The sequence below is a fragment of the Leptonychotes weddellii genome, chromosome 5 (genome assembly GCF_054177405.1).
Source record: "Leptonychotes weddellii isolate Sample4059 chromosome 5, ASM5417740v2, whole genome shotgun sequence".
NCBI classification, from domain to species: Eukaryota; Metazoa; Chordata; class Mammalia; order Carnivora; family Phocidae; genus Leptonychotes; species Leptonychotes weddellii.
Window position 1 is genome coordinate 144,733,290 of NC_138373.1, and position 16,751 is coordinate 144,750,040.

The following is a 16,751-nucleotide window of genomic DNA, read 5'->3' on the forward strand; positions in this document are numbered from 1 at the left end:
TAAGCACTTTGAACTCTTTGTTCAAAACTATCTTCACTGTACTGGGTCTCCTATGGGGAGCAGCAAAATCACTTGGGGCACTGGCTAAAATTCAGATTCCCGGGCCCAGTACCTAACTTTCTGAATCCGTATTTCCAGATTTGGCCCCTGGGAATCTGAATGCTGACCTGGCCTTGAGTGTTGCTCTGATGGAGGACCCGAGCTGAGAATCACGTGTGTCTTCCTGAATTCCGACCTGCAGGAATTTCTGTCCTGAGATTTGGTCTACATGCCTGTTGAGCTGCTTTCATCTATAAATGGCTAATGGCAGGGTGTTGGGCCAAGACAATGGCATGGAGGAGGATGAGAAAGAGTAAAAATGTGTCAGAGCTAGTATCCCAAAGTGATAATCTAAGCAGTAGGAGATTCTTTCTCTTTGGCTAGTGGCAGTGGAATATTATTACCGAGGAATGCTGAAGAATGTTCCATTTGGGGCTGATGCAGCCTATTTCATTAAGACCTGAATCAGAATGGGTTTTTGCCTTCTGACCGGTGCCTTCATGGGTCGCATGCATGCTCCCGGGAAGGGCCTGCCCTTGTGGGCTCTACCTTACCACCATCTGATGACATGAAGGAGCAGATCTACAAACTGGCCAAGAAGGGCCTGACTCCCTCACAAACTGGTGTGATTCTGAGAGACTCACATGGTGTTGCACAAGTATGTTTTGTGACAGGCAATCAAATCTTGAGGATTCTTAAGTCCAAAAGACTTGCTCCCTCTCTTCCTGAGGATCTCTACCATTGGATTAAGAAAGTTATTGCTGTTCAAAAGCATCTTGAGAGGAACAGAAAGGATGCTAAATCTGACTGATGCTGATCGAGAGCTGTATTAGCCGTTGACTTGATATTATAAGACCAAAGAGTCCTTCCCTCCAACTGGAAATACAAGTCATCCACAGCCTCTGCTCTGGTTGCATAAATTTGTCTATGTCCTCAAGCAATAAAGTCATTAAGTCTAACTAGAAAAAAAAAGTCCTATATTGAAGTGATTACAATTCTTAACCATAACACTCAATATGCTGGCCACTAACAATCAAACTTTTCCAGGAGGGAACCAGAGCAGTAAAAAGTTTAGCTTGACTTACAGATCTTTTTCCTGAAAGAAGTGAGATGAAGTATTCTGTGCATGGGACATATAAGATGGTGAGTAAGAATTTAGTTTCTCAGTCTGTCTTCCCTGTAAAAACAGTTGTAAGACTTTTTTCTTGCGGAGCTATAATGTTTCCACTCCAATTTCAATGTGAGTTGTTTATTCCCTCAACATTTATTCTCCATTATTACTTTCTGGGTAGCTAAATGCTAGCAGGTGTCAACATTGCTTGGCGGCCTGGTATTTACGGGATAATTGGAAGAACTTGCATCTTGAGGGAACGCCCAGTTCCTTTAATGAGAAATTAAACTAATGGACTTTTATCTCATTTGCCTGGTGCAATGGTCCCTGAAACTGTTGATGATCAGAATGCTCTGGAAAGCTTTTAATATATTTTCACTGTTGATAAATTAATTTCAAATTTAATAGTTGTTCATGCTATTGGTTAGTGTGATAATAATTCAAAAAGTGTGCCGAAGGGTAAAAGCGGAAAGTAAATCCCCTCTTCCACTTTGCACTTCCTAGAATAACCCCACTGTTCACATATTTTGTGTATCGTCTTCCAAATCCCTTTGTACGTAGTACAATCATATGAATGTTTATATCTATTTTTCTCAAATGTGATCTTTTTTTTTTTTTAAAGATTTTATTTATTTATTTGACAGAGAGAGACACAGCGAGAGAGGGAACACAAGCAGGGGGAGGGGGAGAGGGAGACGCAGACTTCCCGCGGAGCAGGGAGCCCGATGCGGGGCTCTATCCCAGGATCCTGGGATCATGACCTGAGCCGAAGGCAGACCCTTAACGACTGAGCCACCCAGGCGCCCCAAATGTGATCATTTTTGTACCTACTGCTCCATCCCTTGCTTTTCCTGGCTGCAGTCTCTTGGACACCTTTGTATGTAGCAAGTGCAACTACATTTCGGTCTTTCAAATGGACCTGTTTTCCATTAAAATGACTGATTCATTGGATCAGGTGAAGCCCAGAGATTTGTGCTTTTTAATGAAGCTCCTCCATTATTTCTGATGTAAGCTTGTCCCTGAACTCGCATTTAGAAACCACTGTCTTAGCTCATTTGGCAAAACATGGTTTTATGGCAAACTGAAACTTTTCTTCATTAGGATTAGAAACTGTGTTTTCCTTCCCACAGCCTGATAAGAATGAGAAATAAACAATTGCCCACAAAGATTTTTTTTTTTTTAAGATGATAAAATTCTCCATATGCACAAGGCAGGAAAGTTTCCTTGGCAACTGGTGGCAAGTATGGAAGCTAAGGGGTGGGATTTATCATAAGAATAAGGCAACATTTCTACTGGGAGAGTGTCAGAAAGAAGTCACCTAAACATGGTACTTACAGGTCTGCATGCAGAGCCCAGAATAAACACCTGATGTTCATAGATAAAGAGATGAATAATGGCAACGTTGTTAAAATTAAATATCCCTCCCCCTCCTTTAAAGCTAGAAGTATTTATCTTCTGTCAAAGTCATCTTTACCTTGAACTTGTGTCCTGGTGAATTGTCTTAACCATTGTTTTTTTTCATTTTCATTTTCTTCATTTTTGAAAAATGCTATCCAAAACCATAGGGGGAGGTTTTGAATAGTCTTCTAGGAAACAATGACAAGTCAATCAACCTGCTAAGGAGCTTCTCTAGGGCTTCTCAGCATTAGCAGCTTATCATCCCCCAACAGTAAACTGTGTTTTTCTGTAGGATGAATCTTGGCCGGTCAAATGAAGACTTGCCAAGAACACTAATTAAAGTAATATAAGTTAGAGTCTATTTTATCCTTAGGAAAGATTACAAATGGGGTGTGTGTGTGTGGGGGGGGGTACTTGACACTGGGTCCTTTAAATTTCTTAGCTTAGAGGAAGGGACCTACCCCTCCAACCTGAACATCTCCCTAGCTTGTGACATGTAGCAGAAACGATGAGATCCCCAGGCATGAAGATTAAACTTCATTTTAACCACATTATATTTTCCAAATGAAAAATATAATCAAACAAAACTCATAAGATCTTTTAAGCATATATATGTATATATATATATTTTGTCACATATATAGGAACAACTGGAATAGAAGTTGAATGCTTTCTTTTTTTTTTTCTTTTTCTTAAAGATTTATTTATTTTAGAGAGAGAGTGTGTGTGAGTGGGGAGGGGCAGAGGGAGAAGGAGAGAATCTCACGCAGGCTCATGTTGAATGCAGACCTGGACACAGGGCTCTATCTCAAGACTATGAGATCATGACCTGAGTTGAAATAGAGAGTCAGATGCTCAACCAACTGAGCCACCCAGGCACCCCGAGGCTAAACACTTTCAAAGTCAGAGATTCCAATTTGGATTTTATCAGCTATGGGACTATCCCATTTTGGAAATTGTCACCTTAAGAAATCAAACTGCATTTGAATGCATATTATAACTTTGAGCTTGTACTTCTAAGTTGAGCATTCATTAATTAATATTTTTATTAGTCACTATGTCAGTTACATTCCTTTGGTTACAGTTACAAACCAAATCAGGTTAACCTAAGAAAAATGGGATATATTGAAGGGAAATGGTATAGTTTTACAAAATCAAAGGAGGAGTTTGTCATATGAATAGATAAATAATGGCAAAATAATTAAAATTAAACTTTTTTTAAAGGCTAAACGTATTCCCTTCTTTCAAAATCATCTTTACTTTGAACTTGGGTCCTCGTGAATTGCTCTAACAGCAGTTAATATTTTAGTTAATAGCAAGCCTTAGGAAAAGAGTAACCAGTAGAGCTTTGGAGATTCCATGAACAGGCTCTTTTGGGCATTGCCATTAGGGTGACAGATCCAACTGCTTTCCACCCTCGTGTCACTCTGCTCAAGAGTCAGAGTTCTGAGAGAGCGTTAGATTGGCCCAGCGTGGACCACAGTCCACTCCTCAACCAATCCTTATGCTTGATGAGCTCTCATGGCTCACAGACCCATCAGGACCACATTAAATAGGAAATAGAGAGTTACCCAAAGGAAAGTCAGATTCTTATGACAGCAAGAAGAGGGAAGGAATGCTAAGCAAACAAAAACCAGAACAGCTCACCACTGTCACCTGGTGTATTAGTTAGGATGAGTTCAGTGGCAAGTAGCAAGACCTAACAGTATCATGACCAGTAGATCAGGATTGAGACAAGTATAATGTGTCTCACCACCTTCTAAAAAGTCTAGAGGTTGGTGGTGCCAGAAAATCCTCAACACATACTCAACAAATACTCATGATAAATAGACAGGGAGATTGTGGAAAGATAGGAAGCAGGCCATAAACTGGGGAAGTGAGAGCAGCTAGAAGGAGCAGTAGGGAGAGAATCAAAAAGTAGAATTTATTTCTATAATTGGGAGAGATCTTCACATTCTCAAAGCTAGAGAAGAGAAAAGAACTGATGTTCCTTGTGGGAGAGACGAGAGGAATAAAAGTGAGATGTCTTTTTTTGGTAGCATGGGGTAGAATCTAAGGCTCAGGTGGTGGGGTACCCACTTGCAGAAAAAAGTGGTATGGGGTTGACAATGCCCATTTCAATTTTTCATGGGCATGGCCACATTATGTGGCCACCCCAGCTGCCCAATCCTGGTGATGTGGCAAATAAGAGAGAAAAAAAGTTTGCTGATTTTAAGTGCCCTCATTCTACTTTGCTGTCAGTGGTGTTCTTCTGTTAGGTGCTGTTCATTCCCAGTGACAATAGTGAAGCACCTCTGAGCACCACGCAGTGTGTTCTGAGGGCTAGGTCCCTGCTTCTTTCTTTCTTTCTTTCTTTCTTTCTTTCTTTCTTTCTTTCTTTCTTTCTTTCTTTCTTTCTTAAAGATTTTATTTACTTGACACACACACACACTCACACAGAGGAAGAGGGAGAGGGAGAGGGAGAGGGAGAGAGAGAGAGCGAGCACAAGCAGGGGGAGCTGCAGGCAGAGGGAGAAGCAGGCTCTCCTGAGCAGGGAGCCCGATGTGGGGCTTGATCCCACATGACCTGAGCCAAAGGTATCCACCCAGGTGCCCCCAGGTCCCTGCTTCTAATTGCAGAGTCTGAATTGATCTCATGTATGTTCCTGGCAATCTATGGAGGATATGAATAGGTGGAAATCACTTCCAATTTATTGTGCAGGGAAATCGAGGCCATGATCTCTAACAGCTGATGAGAGCTCACTGGATGGCAAGAGAGGCTCAGATACCAGTACTGTGCATTTCGTGGGGACATGGGACTCCCAAGGGGTAATTTCTTCCAATTCCTTTTTTCTTCTTGGCTGTATATTTCAAAAGCAAGCGTTAGGGAGACTAAGGAGAGAGAAGGTCAGGCAATGGTGCTTGATCTTCCCTGCACAAAATTGCTGTGAACAATCTCTGATCTGGTAGTCTAACTCCTATCAACAAGCACTGTGTATACTAACTCCGTGACTCAGTGAGTATTTGCTCAGCATCCATCGGAGAAATAATAGTTCAAGTTTCTCAAGAGCTCACCATGTGTTGGCTAAGCTCTGGGAATGTAAAGTCAGATAAAACCTTGACCTTGCAGAATTTCTATTTTAGTGGGGGCATGGGGAGAGGGGGAATAAACAAGACATAATGATACAATGTGGTGAAGAGTGTGCCTAAGGTATAAAGGGAGGAAGAATTATTTCTTACCGGGAAGACAGGAGCAGATTTGCCAAGGAGGTTACATTTGATGGGCCTTGAAGGTGGGGTGTGAAGGAGCAGATGGGGGATGGAGGAGAGAGAGGAAAGAGTGCCATCCAGGGGCAGCTGTGTGAGCCAAGGTGAGCTGTTGAAAGCCGAAATGGAGTGCTCAGAACACAGTGCTCAGGAAGAGGAGTGGCTGCAGATGGGTTTACAAAGCGGGTAGGGTCAGATGATAAAAAAGCTTTGTTTGAATGCCCACTAGAGAGCTTAGCCTTGGTCTCTTGGCAGTGAGGGGCCAAGATGGGATGCAAAGGAGGGAGTGATGTGATCAGGTGTGTTGGGAACAGAAGGACCCCGTGGTGGCAGCGTGGGTGTGGCTGCTTCCTCCCGTGGAAAGCCCCTGGACTTCTCCATCTGGTTGGCACTGTTCATATTTAAAGATTCAGCTCCAGTGTCCTTTCCTGTAGGGAGCCCTCCCTGCTCTCCCTGCTCTGGAGGGAACATGGATCACAGCACCCGGGGCACGGAATCGCACATTCGTTTCCCTGCTCGCCTGAGCGTTGTTGGAAAGTGGCCTCTCTCCTCTGCTTCTCCGTGGGGTCGGCACCCGGCACAGTCCCCAGCCTTTCACGGTTGCTCGCTAGAAATGTTTATTGTCAAATGAAGGAGAATGAGCATCCCTGCCTTTGTAATTGCTGAAGCTGTGATAGCTAGTAAGTACCATTGATTGAATGCTTACTCTTTGTGAGGCACTTTGTGATCTCCTTCAATTCCCATACAATTATTCGATAACAGTGGCAATAACATTTCTGTTACTACTAATCCTATCACCACCACTACAACAACAGCTCCTACTACTGAAATCACATATGGCTCTTACCATGTACCAAATACTGCTATGATTTACATATATTAACTCATTTGATTCTCATAGCAACCTTCTGATGCAGATACCATTATTCCTTATTTTTTTACAAATAAGGAAACTGAGACAGAGAGTGAGGAAGTAACTGGCTAGTAAGTGATGAATTAGATTTGGACCCAGGCAGTCCGGCTTTAGAATCTGGGTGCTGTCTGTTGATTAGATTGCATGCATAGCATAGGTTTGAAGAGGTTAGGGGGCTTCAGGCTATTCAGTGATAAATGTTAGGAATTGATTCCGTATCTGTCTGGCTCCAGACTCCTAAGGCTTCAATTCCCTGCCCTGTTCCACTGCAAACATAATGTGAGTGTTCACCGGCGTTATTACTAAGGCATCCAGAAAACTAAATGTCTGCAGAATTAAACAAAGCATCATAGGGAGAAGTCTGATTCATGGTGGGATTAGAAGCAACCAGTTGTGGGGGTGGCTGGGCAAACTCAAGGTGGGTGGATGGAGAGTCGGTAAGAAATTGGGAATGCAACTTTGATCTAGGAAATTTCCAGCATGAGGCACTGTATCTGAATCACTGTTTAAGATCTTCCAGCTAGGAACCACTATATTAGTTTTATATTAGTTTAATACAAACTTTTTTTGGTCATCTGTTGAAGCATTTAAGATCAGAAAGTGATGTCCTCATTATCTATCTGAATCCTGGCAGATTTTCTCTACTAAAAGAGCTTGAACTTGGAAATCACTTCCTTTAGAAATCCCTTTGATTCCAGACACAGGAGTCCAAATTCCATGTGCTTTAGCTAATGATTAAATGCCTCCTTTTCACCTTCCAGTTCTCTCCCTTTTTTCCAAGCAATTTAATCTTAGCCATTCATGTATATTGTTTAGTTAGTCATGGCAACGAGGCCATTTGATTGACCAATTAGCAACTAAATTTAGACGTGATATTGACAGTCCAGCTGTGTTGGCCACAGTTTTGAGATCCTAGAATAAGGGTTTGACTGATCTTTGTGAATTGACAATGCACTTGGAAATGATGGTGTGGTAACCAAAGAAGTTTCCTTGGTGTGTGAGAATACATCATTTTGGCTTTCAAATATATGTATAAGGCAATCACAGGGATGAAAATGTAGCTCAACTGGTTTCAGCGAAAGCAGCTTGTGAAAAACATAATCCAGAGGGGAGAGGAATTCCTTTTGAAGAAAAGGACTTTTCAAGAAAGATGTAGTTTTCAGAATTTCAATATCAAGCTTCCTTTTATTTTCCTGTTTAGAGAAACAAATATGTAATTGTTAACATCCCATTTTTAAAATTGAATTTATAAAATGACAGTCTGTTGCAATGAAGACTTCATATATACACATCTAAACCATCACTCCCGGTTTTCCCTAAGACTTGATTGTATTTCCTAATTTAAAATATGTGATCTTAAGTGTAATTCAAGTGAAAGAGCATTTACAAGTTTAACATTAAATTTGTAAATGAATATATAACATTGAAAGAGTCTTTCAAGCCATCAAAGATTATTTGGCCATGTTTCAAATCTTCAAAAATAATAAGTTAAAAAAATACAAAGGGGCTCCTGGGTGGCTCAGTCAGTTAAACGTCTGCCTTTGGCTTAGGTCATGATCTCAGGGTCCTGGGATCGAGCCCCACATTGGGCTCCCTGCTCAGAGGGGAGTCTGCTTCTCCCTCTGCCTGCCACTCCCCCTGCTCCTGTTCTCTCTCTCTCTCGCAAATAAATAAATAAAATCTTGTTTAAAAATACACAAAGTGGTGCCTGGGTGGCTCAGTTGGTTAAGCGACTGCCTTCGGCTCAGGTCATGATCCCAAGGTCCTGCGATCGAGCCCTGCATCAGGCTCCCTGCTCAGTGGGAAGCCTTCTTCTCCCTCTCCCACTCCCCCTGCTTGTGTTCCCTCTCTCGCTGTCTCTCTCTCTCTGTCAATTAAATAAATAAATAAAATCTTTAAAAAAAAAAAACACAAACAAAGACAATTTCAGGCAAATCATTTCCTGCTCAGGGTCTGAATTCCCGATTGAGTTCTCACCAATTCATCATCCCCTCCACACAGGTCAACAGATGTCTTTCACATTCTGAATGTTCAGCTATCCAAAGAAAATGCTCTCAGTTGCCCCAAGGAAATGAGGATATTTCAATAGTTTGCTTCAGAGAAAAGGACATGACATTATTTCTTTTACATGCACATTAGACTTCATCATGGTGCTGATTAGGTACCAAGCAACAGGTTTGTCACTTGCCTGCTGTAAATCTTTTCCTGGTTCCTCCTCATTTTTGTAAATAACCACTGACTTCTGAATAAAGCCTTTTATCCTAGACCTCAGTTAGAACTAGTTAGTCTCTAAGTTCATGGGAGCACAAAACAATGTACAAGCTTTGATAATGTAAGAATACTCTGGAATAAGCCCAAATTTAAAATGCAGTAACCTCTCCACTTGTATGAAATATCCAGAATAGGCAAGTGTGTAGAGACAGGAAGCAGATTAGCGGTTGCCAGGGGCTGGGCATGAGGGTAGGGAACGGGGAGGGACTGCTCACCAGTGCAAGATTTCCTTTTGGGGTGAGGAGAACAGCTTGGAATGAGATCGTGGGGCTGGAAAGGCTAAATGCCACTGAATTAAACAGTTTAAAATGGTTTATTTGTGCCATGTGAATTTTACATAATTTTTTTAAAAAATGTAATACATCAAGTTGTGAGAGCAGGCAGTGATGAGTGGTGAGAGAAAAGGGTGCTTTACAAGGAAATTGAAATCACACGCCTACTTTTGGCTTCTGTCCCCATCTCCCTTTAAAAACAGCAAACTAATTAGATGTCAGTCTAAAGAAAAGGAAGTGGGTACATTGTGTGAGCCCTATCATGGGGTCCCACCAGAAGGGCACCGGACATTTCCTGGGGTCCATTCTTGTTCTGAAATCCTAGGAAATATGCTGAGCACACCTCCACTCTTGAGGGCTCTGCAGGCTCCTGGGTTTCAAGCCCCAAGTCTTGGTGCCCTGAGGTGGCCATGTATGAGTGAATCACAAAGCCAGGAAGCTTAAGAGTCCAGATCCTTCCTTTCCTCAGTGTCACCTTAAATATCACCATGACCACCTAGGCATCTTCTCTACTTGTGTTTTTAATCTTGATCTGTTGTGTGGATGAATATCTTCATTTACCCCAACTGATGATTTTGGGGCATCTTTTTGATTTGGGGATTTTTTTTTTAAGGTCTGTCTCCTTCTCCTGAAGGTCAGCTCCACAGTGGTATGGATGGATGCTCACACATACTCCTGGGGCCCTGCTTTGGTCCAAACACTGAGTGAGGTGCTGGAGAAGCAATTAAGCCAAACCAGGCCTGGTCTCTGTGCTAATGAACAAATTCTAGTGAAAGAGACAGATGTTAAGCCAAGAATCACGTAGAAACCTAAGGCTGCAACTGTCACAGCTGTTCGGAGGACCTAGAGGCTCTGTAATAGGGACATTTAACCTTGTCAGGGAGGCTAGGCAGGCTTCTCTGACGAAGTAATACTTGAGTAAAGCTTGAAAGCCAAGAAGAATTAATTAGGCAAAGAGGATAGAGACCGTTCCAGGCAGTGAGAGGAGCTAGTGCAAAGGCCCAGTGGTGGCAGGGACAGGAGCAGAACAAGAAAACAAAGAATGGATGGAGAACAAAAGCAGAGGTGGATAGAGGTCAGAGCAGGCGAGGCCCTGTAGGCCAGCTTTAGGATTTTTTGTGTTTATTGTGAGAGTAGTGGGAAGCTCTTGAAGATTCTAAGGAAGATGGGAAGGGTTGACTTGATCAGAACTACATTCTGAAAAGGACTCTAGTGCAAGGAATGGAGAGGGAAGAGAAGCCGGCCTTGATGCCTGGCTAAGGTCTGGCTTCCCGTTTCCTCACTCTTAGCCCGGCAGTCTGGACAGAGAGATGGGGGTGGTGTAGGCTTGCCAATCAAACTGTCGAACCCTTTTGTCCTCAATGACTGGTTCATGGAGGAACAGGGGATGGAAAGCTGGCTCAGTCAGCGTGACTATGGGGCTTTCTCTTTGGCCTTGAACCCAAGCACACAGGAAGAGCTGCTACAGCTGTTTTGCCACTGTGAGGTGAAGAGTCTGATGCTACCAGGGCTGCCAAATGGGACCTGAGAATGAGGTCACGCTGAGAGATGGTGCGAAGCTGAGTCCCGCTGGCTTTCAGTATCTTGTCGAAGCACGGCTAAGTTGTCCTTGCTTATGTACTTTTGATTGCCTGAGCCAATGTTTCTGGTTTTGCATTTGCCACCGTACGCCCAAAGACTGAGAGGGCCGATGGGCAATTAGGGGAGCATGGAAGCCGTCTCCATGTGCGCATGCCCATCTGCTGCAGTCTCCATGTGCACATGCCCCTCTGCTGCTTTAGGACTGTGCAAGAGAACAGGAACTCCTGATTCGACTACTCCTGCCAAGCAGAGGTGGCATCCGAGGCGGAGCGGGAAAGAAATGGCCCCATTGCCTGGGAAGATGTATTTTTGGGTATCTGAAATTCCAATCTAGTTAGGAGAGTTTGTGTAAATTTACCCTTCCCTGGGCTGGAAAGGGTACTTTTGTCTTTAAGGTTCCTAGTAAAGTTCCTGTTGGAAGCTTGGGGCTACTCTGGCTGATGTAAAGGGGAAAGGGAGGGAGCCAGGGCACCAGAAAGGTCAGAAAGCCCTGGAAGCTGCAGGATGGAAAAGGAGAGGTGTGGCATCCACTGAGGCCAAGCTTCATCTCCAGGGAGACAAGTCTGTGGCCATGCCCAGGGAGAGATGTGATCATCCTTCTCTCCCACCCAGGATGGGCGCACCCTGCTAAGTACCTTCCAGCACTGTCTCCCCAGCCAGCAACTCTGGGCTTCTCAGCCAACTCTCTAGATTTCAGAGGCAAAGCCACCTCCCAAATCGGATGGTTATTTGAGACCCAAAGGTTGGCCTTCCTCAATCTTTCCTTCTCCCAAAGGAGGAGGAGTACCTGTAAGGGAGGATGAGAGTCAGGGAGATGCCATTGGCTCAGTCTCTCTTTCAGGATGAAAGAGGCAGAACGGTATCAACGAGAGAGTGGAACAGGAAATGAAAAGCTCTGGGTTTAAGTTCTAACTCTGATAACAAATAATGGAATGGGGAGCTAGCTCTCTGCTCTGTTTCCTCACTCTCGAATGAAAGCATTGGTTTTGGTGTCCTTAAATCAAATGTTAAACATGTTAGGGTGGATAACTGCCTTTAAAGAACTCAGGAAGTGAACCCTCTCTCAAGTTTTGGGGAGATCTCCTGCTGTTTTAGTCACGATGGGGAGCAGAGCTCCCCACTTCTCCTCTCAGCTGAAGGGAGTGACGCCCTGGAGGTTTTATGAGGATTAAATGAGATAATTCATCAAAGGAGTCAGCATTGTGCCTGACTCATGGGAAGAACTCAAAACATTCATTATTATTGTTTTCTGAAAGATGATGCAAATTGTCTTGAAAAACCAGCCCTGGGATTAATAATGGTTGTTGAGCTAAAAAATGTTTTTATGATTCTGTCTCTTACTTTTCTCTGTTTATACTCACACAAAGACATTTACTTGCTCCCCTAGTGCAGTAAGAAAGCAGAGTGTAGGACACCATCCCTGTCCTCAAGGAGCTAACAGTTTAATCAGAGACATATGACTTACACGTATTCAACGGTGTCTGTTAAAAAATGTCATTTGTAGGTTGAATAATAGCACATGCCAGAAAAAAAGGTGTTGAAACATGTTCAAATGTTATACATGGAGAATGGCAGGGGAAGTCCCAATACATTGCAGAGCATTTCAGGGTAACTCTCTCCAAGAGCAATCAACATCAATAGTAAAAATATGGATGCATTTAAAAAAGAAATTCATTTGGTAACAAAAAAGTTCTCAGTGATTTATGGATTAATAAGTAACAGAAGTTACAAAGAATTTATATCTGAACAACAGTGAAATTAATGAAATATCAAAATTTTGGATGCAACCTAAACTGTATTGAGAAGAAAAGAAAGGAAGGAAGGAAGGTAGGAAGGAAGGAAGAAAGAAAGAAAGAAAGGAAGGAAGAAAAAAGACTTAAAGGAGTTTGGTGTTTAAGAAAGTATACAAGTAAGAGAGTAATCTCAAAGAAATTAGAAGAAAATCATAAAGATAAGGGCTGAAAATAAATAGAACACAAAATAAAAAGAGATGGTCAAAAAAATTAAAAATGGATTCCAAAACTCCAATAAAACGGACAACTCTATAGCAGAGCTAATCAAGAAAGAAAACGTGCAAATAAACACTATAGGAAGGCAGAAGGGGGCACAACCACAGATAAAAAAGAGATAAAAATCACCACGAGTAAATACTGTGGTCAGTTTTATGGCATTTGAAATTAAATTAACATTAAAAATGTCTGTCACTGCAGACACAGCTCTGTGTTATGATCCATTATGAAACGCCGTGCTCTGCTTTTATATGTTATGGTATGTTATGACGACACATCTCAGTGGCTTAAATACAACAACATCTCAGTGGCTTAACCCAACAAAAGTTTCTTTTTTCCCCATGCTTTAGGTCTGGTGCGACTTAGGGATCCAGGCTGATGGAAGATGCAACTCTTCCACATGTGCTTCCAGGGTCCTGGAAACTGGAGAATCTAGAACTTTCAGTCAAGAGCTGCTTCTTGTGCGGAGGGCTTGGTGATGCCCACCTCAGATCTCCCTTTGAGAGAACCTGCTCTGAGGAGTGGAGTTGGTTGACAGCCCCCAGCTGTGGGCACTTTGGGTCTGCTGCTGTGTTCCAGCTGAGGCCAAGCTCTCTTTGGGCAGCTCACAGCCCAGCCACGTTACTAGGGCCTGGCCATCTCTGCCCAACAAGGGGCTACACCACAAGCAATCCGCATTTGAAGTTCTCTTTGGCCTTGGCCAAGACTTTTTCAGAGCGGCATTATAGTCCGAGCTTCTTCCTACCCACTCCTCTTTATATATCCCTCTTCTTACTTCTCTGATGGGTGTCAGACCTGCAAGGCAGCCTGAAGGCTTTCCCTGCCTACTCCTGATCCCGCTCCCCTGGATCCTTCAGGCAGTACCCACAACAAATCTCTTGTACACCTATCTCCCAGCAGATGGGAACTCACAGAGCCTCTGAGTCATATGTCACTCTTGTTCACATTTCACTGGTCAAAGCCAGTCACAGGTCTGTGCCCATCTCCAAGGGGGTACGAAGCCTAATCCAGAAGAGAACTCATCCAGAAGAGAGAGTACAAAGGGGCATGTATGTACTATGACTATGAATATCTGGTTAAACAGCTATTAATTACTCCCCCTTTCCTCCCAGGGCAGAGCCCCAGTTTTGTTCAGGTGTCTACCCTGCACTCCCTGTCATGACTCAGGGGTAAATTGTAACTTACCAGAGCCAATTACTACTTTTTTTTACCTTCCCAGTGGTTGGATCAGGAAAAGTTGTATGATCCAAATCCTGGCCAAAGAAATGGGAGAGGAAGTGTTCCCAGTGCCTCTCAGCTTTAAAAAAGGGACCCGAAGTGGGGGAAAAAAACATCCCCCTTTTGTTGCTGAGTTCTGTTGTGTGTGGATGAGCTACCCAGAGCTGAGGCAGCCATCTTGCAGCATGTCAACAGGGAAAAGGAGAAAAACAAAAATAAAACTCAGGCTGCCAAACCTTTTGTGGGGAACCCTTTATGGAAGAAAAACCATGAAAGCTGAGACTTATTTAGCTCCATGTTCTCCTGTGTCTTGCTTTCTTTTCCTTGCCAGATCAATTTCAGTCATGAATATCTTCTCTCTCCCTTACACCACCACATCAGTTCTTGTTTGAAGAATGAAAACAACAGCTCAGTGGTGTGATTTAACTGGCACAGAGAAAGAAGCCAAAACTGACCAGTCAGGAAATGAGACACGCATTAATGATTTTCTTTTGACTCATTGTTTTTGAAAACACCCAAATGCAATTAACTGTTGTTTATAAAAATAAAATAAATTCCTAAAAAGGAAAAAGGAGATGCTAGACTTCTTTCACTTCACATCAGGGAGAGGACTGATATTTATTTATTTATTTATTTATTTATTTATTTATTTATTTATTTATTTATTTATTTTTAAGATTTTATTTATTTATTTGACAGAGAGAGACACAGCGAGAGAGGGAACACAAGCAGGGGGAGTGGGAGAGGGAGAAGCAGGCTCCCCGCAGAGCAGGGAGCCCGATGTGGGACTCCATCCCAGGACCCCGGGACCATGACCTGAGCCGAAGGCAGTCGCTTAACCAACTGAGCCACCCATGCGCCCAAGGACTGATATTTATAAGGCACTTACTAGGAAGTTTATTAGGAACTTTGCATACATTGTCTCATCAAATGACTTTGCATTGCCCTTTGAATAAAATTTTAACTCCTCACAAAGCCCATCGTACCCAGTGTGATCTGGCTTATCTCCCCAACTACCCTCCTCCATCTTTGCTCTAGTCCTGCCATCCTGGCCTTTTTTTCTGCTTATGACACATGCTCAGGATGTTCCTGCCTCAGGGCTCTTGCACTTGCCATTTCCTCTGCCTGGGATGCTCTTTGCTTGGCCTTCACATGTTTGATTTCTTCTCATCAATCACACCTCAGCTAAAATATCCATTCTTTAGAGAGGTCTTCCTTGATGATCCTACCTAGAACAGCACCTCTCCCTCTACCCCTATTTCAGTGCCCCACTTTATTTTGTTTCCATCACACTTATAGTATCTAAAGTGATCTTTTGTTTGATTTTGATCTGTCTCCTCCCACTAGATTTTTCCTCTGTACCTTGCTCGCTGCCCCATCTCAAGCATTTAGAAAAGTGGTTAGCACAAAGCAAACACTCAATGGTGTTTGTTGAAAGAATGAATAGATAACACACCCCATAACCTTATAAGGCAGAGTACATATCATTTACAAGGGTCAATGTCCTCCCACCAAAGACCACCAGGAACATGCTGGTAGCTGGGCAAGTTGGGCTTATTGCTTTTGCAGTGAAAGAGAATGCACACCACAAGGAACCATGAGGTATCTCAGTAATGGGACGTTAGAAAAGATTCTATAGGATTTGGGTTCAAGTTAGGTGGTTATGGTTGGGGTTTAAGAAAGCAGGGCTTCTTTTTTTCTGGATTGGGTATTGTCAGGAAGGAGGGACAGTTCTATGGTGGGATATTCTTAATAAATTTCATCTATGAGGGTTGGGGCCAAAACTGTAACTGGTAAAAAAGTAGTAGATTATTCATGTTAGCCAGGATTGAGTGATGCTGTGTTTGTGGTTTGCCAGTGACCCTGTTCTTGTCATACTCAGACAAGATTACTGAGTGGTCTTATTTTTGGTCTCACTTCCTCAGAGTTAGAGAGTGGCCCTGAGATTGGTGTTCTGTGTAACTGTGTTTAACAGAAGAACCCAAAGGCCTCGCTGTGTCAGGCCACTGACTGGATGTCAGGCTTTGTTTTTCTCTTTCGTCCAAGTGTCCTAGGACTGGAGTCCAGCGTCAGCACAGAAGTAAGCAAGAGTATTTCCTTTGGTTACTTGATAGTCCTCCCCTTTTACTCTCCCCCGCCTAATTCTGGATTTGTAAGGAGGGAGCCACTGAACCAAGATGGTGGAGGCCAAGGTAGAGAAGCAGGGCTTCTAGAAGTCAGACAACTCAGAAACACCCTTATTTGCCCAAGAATTAATTCCCATTTCACAACACACCCAGGTATATCTAATTTTCAAAGGAGGGATGGTGTATCCTGAATGAGAAAATTACCCCATGCTCTCCATTGCCTCAAAGGTCATGCTCAACAGTCCATCAGGGCTTCGGTTCTAGCTCAAGGTTTTCTCTAAATACGATTGTTTTGTTTTAGAAAAGTCTTTTAACCAGGATCCCAGCATCCTCTGGGCTCCTGTGGCACCCTGTATTCCTTTGTTAACATCCCTGCTATATTGTAATTAATTTGTTTATAAGCTGTCTGCCTGGTTAGACTGGCTCCTTACATGTTTGTATCACTGGAACTTAATTTTAACAAAGGACTTGGCACAGGCTAGGCTCTCTATAAATATTAAATGGATTTAAAATGGAGATTTAATTCCTGGCTTGAATTCATCTCACAAAACACTTACCGAGTCTGTA

General features: G+C 42.9%; 1 pseudogene; it reads left to right on the forward strand.

Moving 5' to 3' along the window:
• The first annotated feature begins 539 nt into the window (after positions 1 to 539).
• Positions 540 to 958, forward strand: LOC115943909 (small ribosomal subunit protein uS15-like; annotated as a pseudogene).
• The last annotated feature ends 15,793 nt before the right edge of the window (positions 959 to 16,751 follow it).